The sequence below is a fragment of the Capsicum annuum genome, chromosome 11 (assembly GCF_002878395.1).
Source record: "Capsicum annuum cultivar UCD-10X-F1 chromosome 11, UCD10Xv1.1, whole genome shotgun sequence".
NCBI classification, from domain to species: Eukaryota; Viridiplantae; Streptophyta; class Magnoliopsida; order Solanales; family Solanaceae; genus Capsicum; species Capsicum annuum.
Window position 1 is genome coordinate 151,589,180 of NC_061121.1, and position 18,422 is coordinate 151,607,601.

Genomic DNA, 18,422 nt, shown 5'->3' on the forward strand with positions numbered 1-18,422 from the left:
TTTTTCAGCTTTTAAGTTGAGGGTATTTTCGACATTTCACCTCTTGTCCAACTTAAAACCCACATCGTATATCTTCCTTAGGGCATTATTATCTATCATAAACATATCAAATAACCTATCAGAACACTCCCAAATTCTGAAGGTCAAGAACACTTAGGGTTTTCAAAAGGTTAATCAATTAGGGCTCTCAAGGGTGATTTCTCTTCGTACTTCTTGGTTATTAAGGTATGTTACTCTTCCCTCATTGTTAATTTTGTAAAAATATGTGATTTAAAGTATTGTTCACAAAATTATTGTGATGGTTTTAAAACATGGGTTGAGGTTTTGAATGTTTATGAATTGAATAATATTTTTCATGGTTTATATATGATTATCGTGCTTTAAATATGATTTTTAACTTGTGGGGGCATGGGGATGGTGAATGAACTAGAAAATTATGATTTTCCCAAAACTTATGACTTTTGAAGTGGTTATGTCCCCAACCTTAAGATGTGAAATTAGTTTTAGTTATGAGAACTGTGGGAATTCATGAAATTAAATTGGTCTTGAATTATTGCATGACATAAAAAGTATATGAAATACAATGGTATGATTTAATGAACAAAGGGAGATGGTGTTCCCCAATGTGTATTAATGAACAAAGGGAGTTGTTCTCCCCGGAGTTAAGGGAAATTATTTTGGCATGACGTGTTACCTTCCAAGTATAGTTATTATGACGATACCGACATTGTATGCCTTAATGTTGAAAGTGGTTCAATGAATGAAAATGTGTGATACTTGTCTTACTTGGGCTATAATAAGGGTTGTGCAGCTGAGTCGTGATAGTGGAGGTCCGAGTGACCTATACTGGAACCCGCGTTTGTCAAAGTGGGGGTCAGAGTGACCAGGGAAGTTCGACTCTCCCTTATTTTTAGTTCATAATTAGGGAGGTTCGAGTCCCCGATAAATCTCTATATGATCGGGTGCTTAAGTGATCTTGGTATATGTTGGAGGGTTTGAGTCCCCCATGTATATATATTTATATGATTCTTTAGCTTTTGTGGCTACACATACTGGGGCACTACCAAGGGGTGACAGCTGGGCCTATATAACTCCTGAGTAGTATTATATGACGGTTAAGCTACACAATCCAGGCTAAAGGTTTGAAAATCATGTTAATCCTTATTCCCTATCTCCTCATGTGATATGTATGTATATATATATATTTATATATATGTATGTATATATATATATATATATTTACATATATGTATTTGCATTTGATCATATCATTATGTTATCCTTATCCCCGAGTTTCACGCTAGCATTCACCCCACTAATAGTCTTCAAAAGTTGTACCCCCATGCGATGCAGGAATTAGTCATACTTCCACTCCTTTTGTTCAGTGACTAGGTGATTCGGGAATAACATTTGAGTCAGACTGAAGTGGTGAGCTTTCATACTTAGGAGGACTCCATTTCATCCTATGGATTTCTTTATGATTGATTGGTTGCTTGGTTGTGGATGGTTGGTTTTGGTTATAGACTTTTCATAATATCTTTAAATTGATAATCTCTTATCTTGTTAGATGTTCGGGATTCAATCGACCTTGGGGCATGGTGTATTTGTAAACATCTCAAACTTTGGCCCTTGTAAAATTTCCTAAATCTTGAACTTTTTGTGAATTATACGACTTACACCATACCACTCGTATGGTGCGGGTATGAGTCTAGGACCCTATTCATACATTGATTAATGTCACATTGGCCAAGTTCTATTCTTGGTATGCCATACGAGTCATATACAAATGATACGAGAAGTATAGTGCCAAACCATATGTAGTTCAATATCTAGCCTTAACATTCTTCTTAGGGTATGACTTGTAGGGTACTATTCATATGGTAGGGTACGATTTAGGTTGAGTAGTCATATGTTGGACAGAATATGATGTCCAATATTCTGACCAACGTACGAGTAGAGGGTACCACTCGTATGATGTGTGTACGAGTGGAGATGCCAAACTGTACCTTCCTACGGGTCTTTTACATTTTTTAAGCTAAGGGTATTTTATACATTTTCCACCCCAAGCGCCTAAGATCCCACATCTTATAACATTATTTGGTCTCTCATTCCTCACTTTGGAAGATCAAAACACTCTCATAAACTCTCTAAAAACCTCTCAAGGAAATTGGGCTAGGGTTTTATCAAGGTGGTCATCTAAAGGCTTAAGGATCAAAATCTCTTTGTAAATTATCACAACTCAGGAATGTAACTTTTCCTTCATTGTTAGTTCACAAAAATCATATGTTTTAAACATTGTTCTTGAATCATAAATGATGGTTTTGAAATCTATGGTTGAGGGTTTGAATGCATAATGTTGTGTATGGTTCTCTCATGATTTCTCTAGTGTTCATACATGTTTTTGATAATGGTTTTACATATGTTGGTGCATGGGAATTATGGTTTAGTAAATGGGTTATTGTTAACCCTAACATGATGGTTTTTGATTTAAATAATGATTTGATAATGGTATGACCTTAACCAGATTGTGAAAATATCTATACGAAGAATTTTGTCATATGATGAAATTGTGTTTTGAACTAATTCTTGGCATAAGAATATTATGAAGAATGAATGGTCTTAGAAAGGTCTTGATGACCCTAAATTGAATTAAATTATGATTTGAACTAAGGTATGGCCTAATAATGTAAATGTTTGGTAAATAGTTCTATGAGGGTCTTATTAGCCATAAGTTAATTTGAATTATAACCTTGGTGGTTTAACTGGATAAATAGGTTCGAGTCCCTAAATGTTAAATTTAATTGATGACTTTGTATAGACAATGGGTTTGAGTCCCGAATATTGAATGATAATGGTTATGGCATGTTGTACGCTTACAAGTCGGGTTGGTATGACGATACCAATGGGATGTCTTTGGTAAGTAATCAGACTAATGGTTATGTGTATGTGTAAATGATGTTTTATATTGGATTTAATGCGGGATGTGTATCCAGGCCATGAAAGTGGAGTCCAAAAGACTTAAATTAGTAATCGCGCTAGCCGGTGCGGGTGTCTATATGATCGGAAAGTTTGATTCCCCCAAATAAAAATATGAATGAGAGGTTTCGAGTCCCCTATATTGTATACATTGGTGCTACGTCACCTTAATTATGCCAGGAGGTTTGTGTCCCCCATAATGGCATATATGGATTTGGATATTCTCTAGTTTGTCCGGCTACACGCACTAAGGCCCTTCAAGCTAGGAGAGAGTAGGGTCTATATAGCCTGTGGGTGCCTTTTATTATGACGATTATGCTACTCAACCCAAGTTAATATTTTCAAAGTCTATGCCAAGTCTTGTTCCCTATCTCGATATGATATATATATATGTATGTATACATATGATTGCATATGATAAATTTACATGGTTTTATTGATGGCATTATTTTATCCCTTTATCCCTGAGTTACATGCTAGTGTTCCAATCGCTAACCATCTCCAAAATTTGTATCCCCACGTGATACAGGGGTTGAAGCTTCTTTTTCTTTTCCTACGTAGTAACCAGGTGTTCAAGTGGCTCACGAGTTAACATTAAAGTGGTAAGCTTCCATAGTTTGTAAGGCATTCATTTCATGGTTTTTTTAATCTATGTCATAGACTTTGTTAGACTTAGATTTTGGCTATTGTCGGGGGCACGTCCCAATATTTTATTGACTTTGGACTGTAGATGATTTGTAGATTACTGTGGACTTGGGTGTGCTGTGGTGATGAATGGTTTAGACATTTCTTGAGATATTGTTAGCCTTATTTTAGTATATCTTATTATATGTTCAAAATTCATCTGACATTTGTGGTTATTAAGCTGGTTAAGTTAGGTAAAGGGGTGATTAGAGGCTAGATTCATGGTCAATTGGGTGTCCATGAAGCCGTGTTAAGTAGAGTCTTTTTTATGGGTATATTACATACCACACTTATAAGAGAGAGGTTACAAGACATTTAGGAGTATTTTCCTTTCTTGCTGTCTTACTTCGAGCTATAGAGCCTAAGGTCTTGGATTCCTCTAATTCTCGTTTGCTCGCTTTTTTAGATCATGCCTCCCAGATATCTGAAGCTCATGAGGAGTCCTCTATTTTGTTTGGGGACACTATTGATAGAACACACACTTCTTGTGGGATGCCGACTTGATCTAAGGGTCCAGTTCCTGATTGTCCTCCTGGAGTACCACTAGTTCCCTTTAGCCATTCTCGAGCTCCTCAGGAAGATATGATGAATGTAGAGGTTTGTTATTTTATCCATATATTAGCTCAGTTGGTAGCTTCACATTCTGAGCGTGATGCTTCTATCACTCCATCTTCTAAGGCTACAAGGGTTGGCCAATTCGTGAGGTTGAACCCTTCTGCGTTTACTAGTGTTAAGGTTGAGAAAGATCCTTAAGATTTTATTAATGAGAAGGAGAAAATCTTTTAGATTATGCATGCATTTGATGTTAAAGTTCTAGAGTTTGCTTCCTACTAATTGAAAGATATGGTGTACTAGTGGTATGAAGAGTGGGAGTAGTCTAGGGGAAGTGATATTGACTCTGCATTATGGGATGACTTTTCTAGTGTTTTCTTGGACTGATTCTTTCCCCAAGAGTTGAGAGAAGTAAAGACAGAGCAATTTGTTAACTTGAAGCAAAAGAGGATGTCAGTTAAAGAGTATTCCTTAAAATTCCATTAGCTGTCCTGATATGCTCCAAAATTGGTATCTAATATAAGGGCCCAAATAAGAAAGTTTGCTTCAAAATTATCTTGTGAGTTGATCCTTGAGAGTAAGGCTGCCTTATTGATCAAGGACATGGATATCTCCAGATTGGTTGTGTATATTCAATAGGTTGATGAGGAGAAAAAGAAATAGGCCTAGATTAGTGAGAGGCAGAGTAAGAGGTATCAAATTTTTGAATAAAGTAGGGGCCAACAATAGAGTAAAAAGTGGCCTAGGAGGAAAGTTGGGAGAGTCTTAACTCATATTCGATGACTAGTGCTCCCTACCCAAAGTCATCAGGAGATAAATATTTTTAGGGTGGTGATGCTTCTAAGGCACATGTTGCCTATTCTCAAGACAGTGGGGCCTAGTTCACAACATCCTACCCTCCTTACAAATTCTGTGGTAAGCATCATCAGGGTCAGTATGAGAAGGGAAAGAATCGATGTTTTATGTGTGGTCAAATTTGACAAATGTAGTGGGACTATCCCTCTAGAGTTGCTACTGGGGAAAACAAGGTTCCTATTACCTCTTCATTATTTCTTATACCAAAGGGTGTCACTTCTTGCTCCGGTACTGGTTGGAACTTTCTTTATGCTCTCACTACTCGTCTGGAGTCTGAGGCATTTGAAACTCTTTTCCCGTGATATAAACTATTTACTTGATTTAGGGTCCTCTCTCACTTATGTGATCCTATTTATGGCTGTGCATTTTGGTTTTAGTCCTAAGTGTCTGTCGTACCCTTTTTTGAATTTCTATCCAGTAGGAGACTTTATGGTTGTCAGAAGAGTCTATAGGGGGTGTATGGTAGTTATTGGTAGTAGAGATACTCTAGTGGACTTGAATGAGTTAGACATGGTTGATTTTAATGTTATTCTGGGAATGGACTGGTTGCACTCCTGTTATGCATCCCTAGATAGCCGAACCCATAAGGTTGTGTTTAAATTTCCTAATGAGCTAATTATTGAGTGGGAGAATGGTTCCGCAGCTCCTAAGAGAAAGTTTATACCGTATCTTAGAGCTCAGAGGTTAATCTCCAAGGGATGTCTCTACCATCTGGTCCTGGTTAAAGATTTTAACTTGGAAGGTCCTTCTTTGCATTTTGTTCTTATAGTGAAATAAGTTTCCTGAGGTCTTTCCCGATGACCTTCTTGGTGCCTCTCCCAATAGGGAGATTTATTTTGGTATTGACCTTGTTCTAAACACTTGCCCTATTTCTATTCCCCCATATAGAATGGCTCCAGCTGAGTTGAAAAAGCTTAAGGAGCAATTGAAAGACCTCTTAGACAAGGGTTTTATCCATCTTAGTGTGTCCCCGTGGGGTGCACCTATCTTGTTTTTGCAGAGAAAAGATGATTCTCTTTGGATGTGTATTAATTATTAGCAATTGAATAATGTGATAGTGAAAAATAAGTATCCCCTTTCGAGGATTGATGATCTCTTTGATCAGCTTTAGGGTGTTAAATTCTTCTCTAAGATCAATCTTTGGTTCAGGTATCAACAGTTATCCCTAATACAGATTTCTGTATCTGGTATGGGCATTTTGAGTTTTTAGTTATGTCTTTTGGATTGACCAATGCCCCTACGACATTCATGGATTTGATGATAGGGTCTTTCTCAGTTTTTGGCTTTGCTTATCATTGTCTTCATTTATGACATCTTAGTGTACTCTAAGAATAAGGGGGATCATGCAGATCACCTCCGCCTTGTGTTGCATACCTTGAAAGATCAGAAGTTGTACACTAAGTTCTCCTAGTGTGAATTCTAGTTGAATGCCAAAATTTTTTTGTGTCATGTTATGTCTAGTGAGAGGATTATGGTGGATCCTCAAAAAGTTACTGTGGTTAAGAAGTGGTCTATACCTAGGAATCCAACTGATATTCGAAGCTTCTTGGGTTTAGACAGGTATTATAGCAAGTCCATTGAGAGTCTTTCTTCTATTGCTGCTCCATTAACCAAATTGAATTAGAAAAAAGTAAAGTTCTTATGGTCTGATGCTTGTGAAGGTGGTTTTGAGAACCTAAAAGATAAGTTGACCTCATCTCCAATCTTGACTCTACCTAAGGGTACGAAGGGATTTGTGGTTTATTGTGATGCATCCCAAATTGTTTTAGGCTATGTGTTGATGCAACATGGTAAGGTAGTTGCCTATGCCTCTAGACTATTGAAGGTTCATGAGAGGAACTATCCAACTCATGACTTAGAGTTGTTAGCTGTGGTATTCACATTAAAAATTTGGCATCACTATTTATATGGGGTGCATGTTGATATCTTTTCTGATCATAAAAGCCTGCAGTACGTGTTCACCTAGAAGGAGCTTAATCTAAGGCAAATGAGCTGTCTTGAGTTGCTGAAGGACGATGATATAAGTCTTAACTACCATCCAGGTAAAGCGAACGTGGTTGCTGGTTCTCTTAGCAGGTTGTCCATGAGTATCTTATTGCACGTGGATAAGGATAAGTAGGAATTGGTAAAGGATATTCACCGTTTGGATAACCTTAGAGTTCATCTCTTAGAATTTGAGGATGGTGTTGTGTTTATGCAACCAGTGGCTCAATCATCTCTTGGTGCTGAAATAAAAGAGAAGCAGGTATTAGATCCTCTTTTGATGAAGATCATGGATGATGTGGGTAAGAGAAAGGTGATGGCCTTTGAGATTGACAGTAATGGTATCTTGAGGTACCAAAGGAGCTTGTGTGTTCCAGATATGGATGGGTTGCGAGGCAGGATTTTGGCTGAGCCCCATGAGTCACGGTATACAGTTCATGCCGATTTGACAAAGATGTATCATGATGTCAAAGAGATTTATTAGTGGAATAACATGAAATGGAATTTGTCCGACTTTGTGGCTAAGTGAATTGTATGTCTGCAAGTAAAGGTGAAGCACTTGAGGACCGGTGGGATGCTTCAAGAGATTGATTTACCGGTGTAAAAATAAGAGATATTTAATATGGATTTTGTTACAGGCCTTCCGCGGTCGTGAAATTAGTGTGACTCTATTTGGGTCATCGTAGATAGGATAACTAATTCTGCGCTGTTCTTGCCCGTGAGGACTACCTATTTTGCCAAGGATTATGCAAAGTTGTTCCTTTAGAAAGTTGTAAAGTTACATGGTGAACCTATATCGATTATTTTAGATCATGACACTCAGTTCTCATTGCATTTCTAGCGCACTTTTCAATGTGGTTTAGGGACTAAAGTGAGTCTTAGTAGGACTTTCACCCACAGTTGGATGGGCAACCAGAAAGGACTATTCAGACATTAGAGGATATGTTTTGAGCCTGTGTGATTGATTATGGTGGTAGTTAGTTTGACCATTTGCCTTTGATTGAATTTGCTTATAACAATAGTTACCATTCTAGTATTGTTCTGGCGTTGTTTTAGGCATTGAACAGCAGGAGGTGTAGGTCTCCGACTGAGTGGTTCAAGGTTGGTGAAGCGGAAATGTTTGGCCTGGATTTTTTTCATCAAGCTATGGAAAAGGTAAAGGTAATTATGGATAGACTTAAGACTATCAACAGTCGCCAAAAGTCCTCTACGGATATGAGGTGAAGGGACTTGGAGTTTGAGGTTAGAGAGTGGGTATTTTTGAAGGTATCTCCCATGAAGAGAGTGATCCGGTTTGGGAAAAAGGTGAAGCTCAGTCCCCGGTATATTATCTCGTATGTTGTTTTGAGAAAGGTTCATAATGATGTGCATGAGTTGGATTTACCCCTTAGCATGAGTTCCATTCATCCGGTATTCCACGTGTCTATGTTGCAAAAATACATAGGTGATCCTTCGTTGGTTGTTCCCTTGGAGAACATTGGTATTTCAGATTCTTTGTCCTATGAGGAGGTCCTGATAAGGATCTTGGATCGGCAAGTTAGTCAATTATGAACAAAAGATGTGGCTTCGGTGAAAATTCTATGGAGGAAGCAAAAGTCCGAGGAAGCTACTTGGGAAGCCGAGGAGGACATGAAGTCCAAGTATCCATTCCTATTCTCGATTCTAGAAAATCATGCTTGAGGTATGTATTGTTCTTAATATCTTGTTTTCTATCTTTGTTGATGATAAATTATGAATTCCGTGGTATTTTATTTTCTATCTTAAGGGTAAGAGTAGAGACATTTAAGGGTCTAATCATGCTTGTATTGCCCTATCCCATCATTCGAGGATGACTAATCCTATGGGGGAGGGGGGAGATTGAAACACCCCAAACCTTAGCCCTTGTTAAATTTCCTAAGTCTTGAACTTTCTGTGCATCATATGACTTACACCATACCACTCGTATGGTGTGTGTACAGGTCTAGGACCCTAGTCGTATATTAGTTAGTGTCACATTGGCCAAGTTCTGTGAATTTCAAGAGGAGGTGAATTGAAAATTTTTTGTGAGTTGACCACTGGCTCCTCACAGTCAACTCGCCTGCAAATCAGTACACTTCATAAAAAAATTAGATTGAAATTAATTATACAAATAAATAAATGAACATAAAGTAATGACATAGAGATTTATCTTGGTTCGGAACACCAATGTGGTGCCTATTCCAGTCCCCCTGGGTTTCAATGTTTCCTTAGATCGTTCAATGTCGGGCTCAAGTACGCTGATGGGAAACAAGTTCTAAAGGCTTATTTTGTTCTTTAGATCTCTTGACACAGTTTTAGTTTGTGTTACAAAGTTGACTTGATCTACTCTTTATACAATAATTGTAAACTAAAAGTTACAAAGCTTTGTGAGACTAAGATTGAGACACTTTGATATTCTTCTTGAAGTTGCATAACCCATGTCTATCTTCAGTCATCTTCTTTTATAGTCTTTGGCTGCTACTTTTCATTAGGAAACTCAAGAGATTTCTTCTCTATCAAGGATTTGAATTGATTCCTTGATTGAGAAATATAGCCATTTGATATTTTGATATCAGATATGTCCATATACAACTTTTACTCATGTCCATATCAGATATGTCTGTGATCCTTTCTTTCTTTTCGTCTTATAGTGATTGATTTGATTAATGTAATTATCGGGACTGAGATTTTCATGACTGATTTGGTTTTCTTCAATTCTTGAGATTAAGATTCTCCTTCCATTTGATTTATTTGCTTGGTGCCGTGGATCATGATTTGGTGTCCTTCCATTCCTGTAGCCTACTTCCTTACTTGCTTCATTTATCATTCCATTATTAGCAGTCTTCCAATATCCTACAAAGATCCACTCGTTAGTTTGTAATTATTAAAACGTAAACTTAGGAGGCTAACAATTTCCCCCTTTTGGATAATGACAAATGTTAAACATCAGCTAACTTCCCTATTGAGATGACCGACTTGCTCCCCCTGTCTTTCTATCTTGGTGTCTATAGTCGACTTTTTTGTTGTGATAGTCGACTAGCTCCCCTATCTTTTTTGACTAATGCAATCATCTTCTCCCCCTTTTGATAAAATAAAAAAGGCTAGAGCAAATACAAAACAAAGCAGAAACCAAACACAGAAACAAAGAGCAGAAACCAAACACCAAAACAAAACATATAATATGGGATATGCAAAGTTATGATAGACAGTAGCAACAAAACACGTTAGAGCAAGAGTGAGTAGTGTCTTTATACAATCCAGAGTATGAGATAGGATAGGCCCCCTTTTAAATGCGATAAAATAGTTTAGTGTCGTTTGGCTAGAAAATAGGTAAGAGTGTTGTGCATGTTAGAGGAAAAACAATCATAGGATTTCTCAACACTCTTGGTGAAGTTGGAGTAAGAATTCTGAATGGAGATTGCAAGCTCATTGGAGGAGGAGGAGGACTTGATGGAATCAACCTGGGAGAAAATTCTGTTACACAACTTTACCCCTTCTTGTTTGAAACCTTCCAGGGAGAGTTGCACTTTGACTATGTCGGTAGCGGTCTCCTTGCTTAAGTGTAGAAGCTTGGCAGTTGACTCCTTGATGTTTCCTATTCCTTCCTCAATGGTGGTACGCCTGCTTTTGAGTTCTTCAATCTACTTATCTGCCCAGAACATAGAATTAGACACAAATTACCTACCTTAGGTGTGTCAGGTCGACTTTTGATAGAATCTTTTTTACACCATTCTTTTTCAATTGTAACATAGCCTATGCTTAAGAACGTATTTGAGTCACAGGTGCCAGAGACTTCTACCTCTAGATAGGATGAGATATCAATTCCATAGTGAATAAGAATCCGAGTGATGAACAACCCATAGGGAAAACTAGCTGAGGTATGGAAGTCAGCAGAATTCTCTATCATATATTCACGAATCTAGGTACTTAAGTTGATTTTGTATTTTTTAATCAAGTAGTAGAGAACAAACACATCTCTGCATGTTACATTACTGAGAGATCCCTTCCGAGGAATGAAGTTGGTTTCAATGATGTAAGCCAAAATTCTATTTCAAAAGCTAAGAGACAGAGGACCAAACGAGGGGCTATTTGAGTCAGTATCTGAGATGGACTTCTTTACTTCATCAAAGCTAACTTCAAAAGTCACCAGCCAGGTGCAGTTATAGAATGGGACAATACCTGAGAACTTGGTATCAAACACTTTCTCAAATAGAAAGTCATTGAGAATAATACGAGTTCCTAGATCGTGTTTTTAGCTACTCGTTATGAATGTTTTGTTTTCTTGAGCTCTAATATTTGGTGTTTTATTATGTATGATGCTTGGTGAGTTGATTATTATGATATATTTATGAAATAAAATCTGGAAATTTAGTGGAAACAACACCACAAAGAAAGAGATGGAAGGAGAAACACTCAAACAAAATTAGGTGTCAAGAAGCACATTCTAGTGAGCCTACGTGAATTGGCTGTGTTGCAGAGATCTTATCCTGAAATTTTCAATGCCCCACACCCTTTATTACATGATATATCCACCTTGAAACACCACTTTTCCCAGGAAATATCCAACATGTCGCGGACCTTCCCCCATACACGACTTAAGTCCTCAATTATAAATAGAACACTTTGTAACTTATTCTAATCATCATTGTATATCTTGGAGCATTGAGAGGAGCTTCTAAACACTTTACTCAAGGTTTTTACTCTTTAACTTTATCTTTTTAATAGATTTTATTATGTATTTAAGTAATTGGATCATGATTATGTCGATTAGTGGCTAAACGCCCCCTTTCCGGGGGTTAAACCTAAGAACATGACTACAATAGTGTTACATTGATTTGATTTGATTTTCTTATCATATTTGGTTATTTGTTTATCCTTGTTTTAACTATTTTAAGGACTTTATAACCTTAGAATACATATATTGTCAACCTTGTGATCTCGGGAGGGGGAATAGGAAGATAGAAAGTGGGGATGAGAAAAGTAAGGTTCTTATTTACCTAGAAGTCTTTCTTGGTTCACATGAATAATGATAGCTTTAAGCACTTAATTCGATTATTACATCCCTTCTCAACGACATATTTGTAATTTCCAAGTTAGGTAGACGATTAGAGGTCGGGAGACCATGATCATGCAATAAACCCTATGAATCAACAACCAAGATAAGCGATCTAACGAATAAAGTTCAATAGTGTAGTTTGATTTTTCAAAGTGCTTTAACCCTGGGATTTACTCTATTGATTATCTTTAGTCTTTTACTTTACGCATTGTTTACTTTATTTTTAGTTTACCAATCACAAACTCGTTTTGGTTACCTATCATCAAGTTAATCTCAATAAGTGAATTAGAATTTGAATAGTTTCTAGAACTAGTCCCTGTGGGATCGATATTCGGCTTTCTTTAAGGTCACTATATTACTTGGTAGACCACGTACACGTGCGTGTGTGCTTGGGCGTAAAAAGTTTTTGGCATCGTTGCTGGGGACATGTAATGTGGCAACTATTTTTGTTTTTGTTTTACTTTTTGGATTTCTTTGGTAATTTATGCTTGGTCTTGGTTTTCTATTTGCTGGAAATAGGTTTTCAAGCTGGTAAGCTAGCAAGGGATAGGGAATTGGTTGAACCAAGTCCCGAATCCGAGCAATGCTTCTATCAACAAAGGAGAGAAGCAATCCTTCTCCTACAAATTCAATAAATAGAAGAAGATCAGGACTATCCTACTCTCATGGCTAAAGAAAAAGCATCCCACAGGGCAGTTCGAGAATTGGCAATCCCACTTTAAACAAATTTGACCTCCCATTTTCAGTAACCGTCTGCTGGAGAAAATTTGAGTTGAAACAAAATATGGTGCAGCTTTTGATCAGCAGTGGACAGTTTACCGGGATTTCAAATAAAGATCCATAAGTCCACCTGCAAAACTTTTTGAAGATTAGTGACACATTTATCCCTATGGGTGTGTCAATTGATTATGTGAGGCTAACACTATTCCCCTTTTCATTGTTGTGGGAAATGAAGAAGTGGTTGAATGCTGAGCCAAAAAATTCAATTACAACATAGGATGACTTAGCCTAAAAATTCCTTATATAATTCTTTTCGTATGGCAAGACCGTGAGACTTTGTAGTGGGATCGTATGCTTCAACAGAAGCCAGACAAGAATTTATGTCATGCTTGGGAGCAATTCAAAGCTCTTCTTCAAGATTGTCCATACCATCAACAGTCTAATGAGGTATTAGCTCATAGTTTTGTAGAGACGCTTGACCGTAACACAAAAAGTATGCTAGATTCAGCTACAGTTGGTCAATCTTTGGAGCTAATGTATGATGAGCTATATACGTTGTTGAACCGCATTGCTCAAGGGAATCCCGAGTGGCATTAAGAATCAAGGAATGCTACAAAAAAATTACAGTTGTGCTGGAGGTAAACCACTTTACTGCTATATCCGCCCAGATTTTGGCACTGTAAAATCATTTAAGCAACATAAAGTTGGGAGTCACATAACGTGCAACCATAGTTAATGCAATTCTAAAAGCTACAGAATGGTGTGAGGTCTGTGGTAAAAGTGGCTATTCTGCAGTCATGTGTGCTATAAATTCAAAGTTTGTGATGTATGTAGGCAATGCTCAAAGGCAGAATTATGGGAACACCTACAATCTAATGTGGCAGACTCAACCACTAAATCAGCCATGGAACACCCAACAACAGCATCTTTAGCAACCACAGGTTCAAGGGAATCAGGTCATAAATAGCAATATGGAAGAGATGCTGAAACAGGTGTTAGCTTATCAAACACAACTGGCAGCGGATATAAAGAGTCAGCAGAAAGACATTAAGACTCAGCAGGTGAGGAACTTTGAGTTATAGTTGGGATAACTATAACAAGCACTAAATACCACGCCTCAAGGTAGTTCGCCAAGTGATACTGAACCTCTTAAATAGGTCATGGTAATCACTTTGAGGAGTGGTAAAGAGATTAATGAAGAATCTCCAAAGAAAACTAAGGAGGTAGATGTAAAAAAACCTCCTAAGTAGGTAAACAACAAAGTTGTTGAAAATTTGAGGGTCTAAGTACTCAAAAACAAAAGTTGCTGAACAGATGAAAGAGAGACCACGAATACCTTTCCTACAGAAGTGTATAAAAGCGAAAGAGGATGTGTGCTTCAAGAAGTTCTTTGACACATTTAGAGAGCTTCACATTAATTTACCTCTTTTAGATGTTTTGTAAGGAATACCCAAGTATGCTAATCATTATCACCATTATGATTTATTACTATTTTTATGATATTTCAAATTATCGTTGTGTTCCCTATAAACTTGCACAAAAAGCTTTATATTTACTTTATTTTTTATTTAAATATTTTTTTTATAACAATTTAAGCAGGAACTGATTCTCATTAGTCAGTAGCTAAAGCATTATCTTACCATATACATTATAATAAGGCTATTGCAAAGAAAATATACAAATGTCATCTACTGATATAAGAACTCACTTTTAAGGATAATTCAATTAACCCCGAAAAATAGAAAACAAAATTACAACATAAAGGTAGGATTAAAAATCGAGTTGAAAGTTTCTTCTATTAATACATGAAAGCACATTGTTACATGGATCAGTTAAACTTAAACTTAACTTGAAAAATGACCATTATATTATGACTGTGACAGCAACAATAACTTGCCTAATATAATCTCACATAAGAGGTTTGAGGAGGGTAGAATATACACAAACTTTATTCATATCTCGTAGGGGTGAAGAGGTTGTTTCTGAAAGACAAAGATTCAATACCCAAAATTATAGCAAATTTTAATTACTAAAAATAATGAAAATATGATTTGATAAAAGATCAATAGAATAGACCAGAGGCATACCTTTAAACCTAACTAATGGTGAATGATTTTTCTCCATACAAATCAAGTACAATCAACATTTTTAAGAAGTAGCTAATAGAGTGACGACACCACAATCATGCACTAATATCTTCCTTTGATTATAATTACCGATAAACTCTCTATGTAGGCGAGTCTTTCAAGATCTAACCCTTCGATGATCAAAACTGCATACTCCTCTTCGTGCTATTTCAATTTAATCTTGATAGCTAGATGCACTTAGCATGATGATCTTCTTTCCATTTTTATACTTTATAAACACTATCATTCGACTCCGACATTTGTCATGCAACTTTGTTCAAATACTTATATTTTAATATAAAATAATTATTTTATTATTATTATTATTTATTTGAATACTTTTAATATGTTTATTGAAAGTATTATTTTCTATTAATTTAGAAGCCCAAAAATTATAAGAAAGAAAGTATTTAAATCAGCCTCTTTCCTTTTTTATTTCAACAACCACAAAAGTAGCCCAAATACCCATTCCAACAATAGCCCATTATGCCCACTTAACCCACCAGCAAAACCGATTCCAGCCCAGTGGACATGACCCGGCCCACATCCATATTTCCCTTTCACTTATCAGCAACATTTACTAATACACGTACAAACAGACCCTCCACAACATACGCGTTGCAGCAACAGGTACAACACCAACATCAACAGCTGTTGAAAACAGCGAACAACAGCAACGACGTACAACACCAAACAATAATGCACAACAGCTTCAACCAAACGAATCTCTCTCTCCCCAACGTCTGAATTTTGCAGATCTTGAGCTTTGTTATTTGACTTTTGTTCAAAGATAGATTGCTTCCTGCTCCAAAATCTTATCCAAATCAGAAGTATCACAATCAATTCAAATTTGTGGGATATGTTTTCACTCTTTTTCTCAACTTTTTGTCAAGTCCCCAACCACTCCTCGACTAGAAAAGACTCTATTTTGAATTTTAATAGAGATTTTTCCAATATAAATAGCAGTGGATGCTTCCATTTGGGGGCATTGGCTTTAGAGGATTCTTGAGGTTTTCTTGGGGGAAAATTGAGGGTTGTGGAGGTGCGCAACTCTAACCTAGGTAACCAGGAAAATTCGTCAGAAGTTGTTCGAATTTCAGTAGCGAATCGAAACTGCTGTAGACATTGTTCTGAGTTCGTTTTGTCCCATCTCGCTGCTCTAAAAAAGGTAGAAATCTCATTTTTTCTTTCTTTATGTCATGATCTCATAGTAACGATGAAAATTGGTTGGTCTTGTATGTGTAATATTTGTTTGATTTTCGGTGAGAACTCTTGGGATTGAGAAGGTATAGAACTCTGTTGTGGACGTATAAAGTTGAAAAGCTTTAAGCTTTGATGGTCTTCTATGGTATATTCCAATGTTCAGAATTTTCAAATGACCAAAAAATGAGGTTTCTGTTTCTTTCTCTGTTTGGGGGCGAAATACAACTATTATGCTTCTTTCGGATTGAGTACTTGGCGTTGTGGAGAAATGTGAAGTCCCGACTTACATGTTGCTGCACTCTTATAATTTTTCTTGAATTAAGATGAGCGTTGATTAGAACATAGGTTATGTTTAAAAATATTCCTAGAGTTCGAATAAATATTATTTACATGAATTGGTCTAATTAATTCCTGCCTTGGTTTGATCAAATACCTTTTAAAAAATTGGAAGCTTGTCAAGTCTTTTGGTTTATAGTATCAAAAGGCTCCAAAACTAGGAATAAGTAAAGTTCTATGTTCTGGACAGCAAGTTCTATGTTCTGGACAGCTTGAGTATGGTCTACATTTATTTTTTATTTTAAAAAAAAGAAAAATGATTCTACTCATTATCTTATTCAATGTTGGCCTTGTGTATTTTCTAAAGGGGTGCAGTGATCTGGAACTTTGCTTGCCATCTTTTATGTGGTATTAATGTTTAGTTTATTTAAAGTGATAACTTTTTTTCTTTTCTCTTAAATTAGGAAATTGCATTAAGCGGTAGACTGCTCGTTTGGATTATAGTTGTTTGGAATCTCGAGCCTCAACTTGTGACATTCTAGCCTACCTTACATGAACATCCTTCTCCCTCAACTAAGCCTAACATGCTCGATTAGTGCTCCCGCATGATTGCTTGATTAAAGTTTAGCATGATTTCTTGAAGTGTCTAAAGTTAATTCAATATATTGAATGGTCATCTTGGTAATGTCTTTGATATCCTAAGAATAGTACTAACAGTGAACTAACATGTCCTTGCTATGGTCACTTTGTGTGGTGCTTAAGTGATTTTTACTTCCTTTTTGAAGCCTCCTTGTCAACACATGTTTTGTTTATACATTAAATCATTATGATGTTCGAATTAGATTGAAGTGCACTATTTACTTCTTTTTCTTTGATTGTCTTATCCTTAAAATGCGAAAGTCTCAATTCTAACCATTATCTCTCCTTTTATGCATGAACTCCTGCGTTGAGTCTCTTGGTCTCCCTTCCCTCACATTCCGTTGAGTTGAATCTGATTTGCATAGAGTCAAAACCTCAGATCCAAGTCCCAAGGGGACTGTTTTGTGCTGGTATATAGCAGATTACACCATTATACAGGCTTGGAAAAGGGGACATGGAAAAGGAAGCTGATTATGTAGGTGGAAGGCAAAATATGTATATATTTGACCAATATACGGTCTTATATACGCTGTATATACTCAAAAACGCAGCAGCAGGAGACGTAATATTCAGTCAGTATACAGCTGGGTATACATTGCAGAAATGGACCAAAAGTCCAAGAAGAATAGGCCCAGAAGTTGGCCAGATTTGAAAAGGGCCAATCTTTAACTCTTTTTCTCTGTAGTTTCCATTTTAACTTGTTTATGTGTATTTATTTGAACACTCTAACTAATTAATCTAGATAAATCCCCTAAACCATTACCATTTTATTTTATCACGGCTTCTAGTTAATTCACAATTTTCTTACCTAATGTATCTCACAACAACAATAACAAATCCAGTATATTTCCACATAGTGGGGTCTGGGGATGGTAGAGTGTACGCAGTCCATACCACCACCTCAAAAGAGGTAGAAAGGCTGTTTCCGATAGACCCTCGGCTCAAGACTAATGTATCTCGTCTAAATGAATTAAAATGGTTACTTTCGATTTTCCTCCTTAAAACTAAGCCTAAAAGAAATTGTCAAGTATTTTATTAAAAGTGGCATTTGTTTTGTTCATATGACTAGTGACCAATTTGGATTGAAATAATTTCCTTCGAATCAAGAAAATTATTTTTTTCGCATAATTTTTAACTTTTCATAATTGATGAAATGTTTTTTAAATATGACACTTTCTTAATAATTTTCAAATGTGTTATTTGTAATAAAAGGGACCTTTTGATAAATAGTAATAAAAATTAAAAGAAGGTGACATAATCCTCTTTTTCTATAAAAACGCAAGATTATTTTCTTCTTAAATCCAAGTGTGTCACCTAATTTAAATAAGTTCTTTTTTTAAGTAGAAATAGTATCT

The 18,422-nt window shown here is 36.4% G+C and overlaps 1 long non-coding RNA gene across 1 annotated transcript; it reads left to right on the forward strand.

The window, feature by feature from the left end:
- Positions 1 to 15,374: 15,374 nt before the first annotated feature.
- LOC124888513 lies at positions 15,375 to 17,842 on the forward strand. Its single transcript, XR_007046876.1, has 2 exons — positions 15,375 to 16,117; positions 17,380 to 17,842. It is a non-coding gene; the product is annotated as an uncharacterized LOC124888513 (long non-coding RNA).
- Positions 17,843 to 18,422: the final 580 nt, after the last annotated feature.